Genomic DNA, 6000 nt, shown 5'->3' with positions numbered 1-6000 from the left:
AGGGGTGCCCTGGTATGCCATGCTGTCGTGTCCGGACGGCGATCGCGATGGTGCCGGAGACGCGGGCCTCTCGCACGACGACAGTGGATGTGGTTCCTTTCCGCTCAGCTTCGGTGCTGCTGCTCCGTCGCTTCACACCTCTCTCTGGTCTTCTTGGCCCCGTATTGGTGTTCGTAGTGAGACAACATGGGTGGCGGTGCAACTGCGATGGCGCATGGTATTGGGCGGTGGTTTGACAGATCGGCTCCGGTTGGGCGGTGGGGTTTGGAGTATGGGAGAAATCCTTGCCGATTCGTCCGACTCCGATGCGGTGAAACATGCGGGTGTCACCATTTCTTCGTGGAGGATGTTGGTGGTAGCCATTCCCTACTTCTCTTCCCGTGTCTGAGGAAACCCTTGGACTCGTCCGGGCAACAGCGTAGTCGGCGTCGCATCCCTTCTCGGAGGTGTTGCTTGGTACACACCGGATCGGAGCCTAGGGCTGTGCTGGTTTGTCTCTGGAGGGCGTAGTGGTGGAAAGTCATCCCCTCTTTGTCGAGCTGTCGTTGTTGGCACTTGTTTCTTCTTTTTCGTTTCGCCTTAATGTGTTGCTCGCCCCAGTAATGCTTTGTGTACGGGGTTGGTTGTTTTGAAATACAAAGTAGGGAAACCCTTTTTGGTAAAGGCAGAGGGCAAACAGATAAAATCCTCGATCCCCAATTCAGTGCTCACTAGTTCATCACCGCCGCGTGGCAAGCATATTGCTTCATTCCTGGTATGATATGGCTGTCGATTGCTCCTGTCGGTTAGCCGACAGGAATTATTTTCCCGACGACCATATTTATTTTCCTGGCAGCTATTGGCCCACACACTTTGTCGCATTTTCTGGTAGTGAGGTGTTATTCTGGCACGGATCAAACTTGGTTCTAGCCTTACATAATGACTGAATTCTTGGTGATAGGGATTTAGTTTTTGGTGTCTACTCGTTTATAACATCATAGGCCAAGGCCTGTATATATCGTCTATTCCGTTTTAGCATTTGATGAGAATGTACACATTGCCTTTTAATAGTTGCTGCTCTTGAGTGTACCAATTTCGGTAGACCCTATGGTGGTAATATTGTAAGCTAACCTTAATGGTATGTAGAGATATTTTTGATCCATTTCTTCTATTTTTTTCTTTGTACTAATCTTGCGTCTTGGGGCTACTTATACATTAAATCATGGAGGATGTGTGACTTGGTTATGAAGCTATGAATTTTGCTTGTGTACTGTGGTTAGCCCTTTTTTCTAGAGGTATCATCATATCGACCTACTTCTATGTAATATATGGTTATATTTTATAATGTTACTGATTTGAGCTTCTTGATTTTTATGTTCTCATTGTTGTATCTTAGTTGTTATAGATGTTACATGTACCTCCTTTCTAGCCAACATTTGAAGTTTGGGACGTATGTTGGAAAGATTCTAACTTATTGCTCTATGTAACTGCTTGGAACAAAGTAAATAAAATTTTTCATTCGCGTCATCATTTAACCAATTAATAAAATGTGGATGTAATTTTGACCAACATGTCAACGGCTAAAGATTATTTCTTCTCTTGGAAAACAAGATTATAGTTCATATGTAGATTTAAGTTTTTGGTACCCATTAATTTCTTGAATGCAAGCATTATACTGATTATAATTACATATGTGCGAATGCACATGTTGACGGCTAATACTACTAATTATGATATGCCTACTCTTGTTGTTCTTGTTGTTCTTGATGGGTTGTTTTGCTGTAATTTCTAGCTTTTGTGTGTTGTGTTTGTGTTTTGTGATGCAAAAGAGGTGGTAAGGTCACCACTAAGGTTTCTTCGACTAATCTCTTTCAGAAGGGGATTAGAGAGGATTGAAGGGGATTGAGGTAGAATTTAATTTGTAGGGGATTTAATCCCTCTCAATCCTCCCCAAACCCCTTAAAATCTGAAGAAAACGAACAAGGCCTAAGGGATGAGCTGAACCACTATTTGCATGCGTCAAACAGCCATGCTTTAGATTTGATCATCTCTAAAGCACAAACACATGCAAATAAATAACATGTATCATCTGGATCTTTATATAATGCTGACAACTACTCCCTCCGTTACTAAATATAAGTCTTTTAAGCGACTTCAATAGGTGTCTACATACGGAGCAAAATGATTGAATATACACTCTAAAGTATGTCTATATACATCCGTATGTAGTCTATTAATGAAATCTCATAAAGACTTATATTTAAGAACGGAGGGAGTAATCAATATGTAAATATTGATTTTTTACATGTATATGTTCAGCCAGACCTAGATGGTTAACTATGTAAAGTAACAAAAAAAAAAGGTTGCAGGTAACTAAACAGGTGCGTACATTCTTTTCGCGTGTGGTATATATATCTTTGGTTGTGAAGCGTCGAAAGAGAAAAGAAGAGGCCGTCCAGTAACCGGGGCGGGTAGTGGATGCCTATGAATAAAAGGCAAACCGCTAGTTCAGCCACAGCTACGGATGGAGATGAGAGAGAGATTGAGAATCCCTTTGGTGTCATGAGTCCCAACTTTCCCCTCACATCAATCAATCAGTGTGCATGGCAGTCCAGTCCACTGCAAAAGGTGGAGCCGCACAGGTCTAGGAGGAAGTACTACACGAAAAGAAGTGGTAGTAGTACTCCATGTGTTGTCCTGTGACTGACTCAGCTTTTGGGATGGCACCGGAATTTTGTTGACCCACAACCGGCTGCATGTCCCGGCCGGCGACTCGGAAGCAACACGAAACAGAGATTATATATCTATCATAGTGAAAACGTATTTGGCTGTCTTATGGAATGGAACTAACGGCTGCCATTTTGAATTGAAGAGCTAATTCCACATGACAATGTAGGCCGCAGGCGCAGATCAGAGGCCTTCTGCGGAAACTGGACTGCATAATTTATTGTTGTATGAGCTCCAATAATCTTGAACGGTCTTGTGCCCAGGCGATGATGGACAACGAGACAGATTGGCTTCTGGTCGAACGTTCTCGTCATGCTAAACAGCAGGAAAGGAAAAACCCGACCGAGTCGTTACTCGTTAGATCGATCCTTGGCCACGTGGAAATTCTGGCATCATACTTCCTCCTTCTCATAATATAAGAACGTTTTGATACTACGTTGATGTCAAAAACGCTCTTGTATTATGGAACGGAGGGAGTATATATTAGTAATTACTCGTATATAAAAAGAAAAGGAAAATGGGTTGCTTGTTAACCTGCGAAATTGCCTTACAGCAGTTGCTTCCGTAGAGCTTGCTTCCGTTTTATCTTTGTTGTAGGATTTCTATCAGAACGACGCCGTTAACGAAAGATACCTCACTCATAGGCTACCGTTCTTCACCAGGAACGGCTACAGTCTACTCGCCAGGGTGCCTGACTATGACTCTAACAGCACCCTTGTTTGAGCCTCGCGGGTGCCCATTAAGGTACAGGTCTTCGTGTGGCTCTTTTTCAAAGGGCGCCCGAGCTCCAAGGCCAACCTTTTCCGCAAGACTATTGTCTCAGACATCACGCGTGCTCGCCGTGCTGCACCTCTCAAGGATATTGCGCATATTTTTCTTTCGTGTCCTCACTCGATGGAGGTGTGGTCTCCTCTCCTGCTTCCTACCCCGACTTTCATCAACGCGGTCTGGGACGTCGCTGACTCGCTCCATCTTGATATGGAGACCTGGTCCTCCGTGGCTCCCACAATCCCTTGGAATATTTGGGACTCTAGGAATTCTGTAGTTTTTAGGGGTATCCAGCTCCCCATGCTTGTAATAGTCAATAACATCGTTCATGATTTGACCTTGTGGACTGTTAGCTTTAGGAGCTCTGTTTAGAAGGTCGGCGCTAAGTCATGGCGCCAATACCTCTCCTCGCGCGGTAGCGCTTCCATGTAACCTCGCCCCTGCGACGCTGTCATAATTCATTCAGGTGGGGAGCCTCCCCCGTTATTGTTCAAAAAAAAAAGGAAAATCACGTAGAACCACCAGGTAAGAAGGTTCATATATTACACGCGTCCTAAGATGAAGGCATCGCTAAAGGAGATATCGTCGATAGAGTTCAATTCTGGAATCAAGCAATTTTTTTCTGAAGTCAAAGATGCATGCAATATAAAGGCATTAATTTATTTCATAGTACTAATGTTTAGTAACTCTTAAATAGGTCAACTAATGTGGGTTTCATCGGGAGTACTTGTTATCTTTTTCGAGGATCATATACCTTGTTTGGTGTTTTGGTTCCCCGTTAATGTAGAGTATTCTTTAGAAGACACCATTCTCATCCTAGCGAGGAATTTACATCATGATTATATAAGGCGCATTTGGTTGCCTGCATAAGTCCCAATCAGACCTGCGTAGAAAGAAACTGGATTGTTTGGTTACCTGCATTCACATCTAGGTTAGCATATCGCGAAGTTTAAAGCACCCACAAGCTTGGCTGGTGAGCTACCGCCGAATCAAAAGTTTCTCCGCACCGAGGCGGAGCGTGGCCACGTGTCGCTCTCTATGCATGCCTCGGGGAGCATGGGAGACGGACGTGATGTCTCATAACTCCCTCTCCCTCTCCTATCACCGCCCACTACTCCATTCACACCTGTGCCTCTCACTCCTCTCACCGCCCCTTGCTCTCCTATGCTCCGATGGGTCGCCCGCCGCTGGACGGTCCGCTGACCCCCATCAGCACCGGCAAGAACTCCATCTGTCGATGTCAAAACCGGTAGATCTGGGGTAGGGTGTCTGAACGGTGGATCTTGCATCCATGGGTAACGGGAGACAAAGGAGACGGTGTTTACCCAACTTTGGGCCCTCTTGATGGAGGTAAAACCCTATGTCCTGCTCTTTTTTATACTGATGGTAGGATAGCAAATACAGAGTTGATCTACCTCGAGATCGTATGTTGTGGTCTAAATGCTAGGTCTTAACTTGTCAAATGAACTAAATATCTCTGGTTTATATAGATACGAGGGGTACTAGGGTTACACAATGTCGGTTACATTAAGGAGGAAACATGCTGATAATCATGTGGTCGTGGGGTACATGCCAAATGTTTAATAGAGTCCGTCTTGGATACAACATCGCCTTAATTATCCGGAGTCGAATAATGATAATAGGATGGCCCTAGAGTCCGACCCATAGAAATAGGTAAGTAGCCCGAAAACCTCTTAGTCCCGGACTCCCTCAGTAGCCCCTGAACTAGCCTCCAATGACGTAGTCTTAACCTCCAACTGCTTCATGCCTCCAAAGTCTCCGTCTTGGAGGGCGAGTTCTCCCCTTCTTACATTCAGTCGGTAATAGCTCGACCATCGATGACCTCCCCGTTTCCAAATTATATAGAGGTAACTACCAACTAATGGTAGGATGCATCTTCCATATATATATATATATATATATATATATATATATGTATATATATATATTCATAAAGATAGAATTTATCCTCTCACACTAACCGTTCGATAGCGGGTTGTGTTTTTGTATGACATCCTTTTTAACGAAAGGTCGCGGCTGGTCAAGACCAATGACCCACTACTTAAGTGTGGTTTGATAAATTCTTTATTCACACGTTCCATCAAGGAGATAGTGTCCCTCTTTTATAGGGATATGGTTTAGGATTTGGGTTATCCCACACGCACATAATAGCACGATTTATCGGGAAATGGCGAAGTTAACGACGCAGTAGAGAGGCTTTTGGTATTTCAGTAGCTTATAAAAGGAAGACCGCCGCCACAGCCTCCTTACGCTTTCCATATCTCACATCGCCGTTGCCATTCCCAATCCTCAAAGCTCAAGCCTTCAAGCTCTCTCCTTCCTCCAATCCCCTTGAACCTCTTCCCTAATTCGGCCATGGCCAGCTCCGGCTCGAAAGGCAAGTGGTAGGCCTCCTGTGTCACTAAGGAGGACATCTTGGAGTTGAAGAGCGCCGGCTATTTGTCGGCAAAAATCGTCCACCATGCTCCGGAGAACGGCCAGGTCATCCTTAAGCCTAGAGAAGGA

This window comes from Hordeum vulgare, chromosome 3H (genome assembly GCF_904849725.1).
Source record: "Hordeum vulgare subsp. vulgare chromosome 3H, MorexV3_pseudomolecules_assembly, whole genome shotgun sequence".
Classification (NCBI taxonomy): Eukaryota; Viridiplantae; Streptophyta; class Magnoliopsida; order Poales; family Poaceae; genus Hordeum; species Hordeum vulgare.
The sequence above is the reverse complement of the archived record's forward strand: the minus strand, read 5'-3'. Positions refer to the sequence as shown.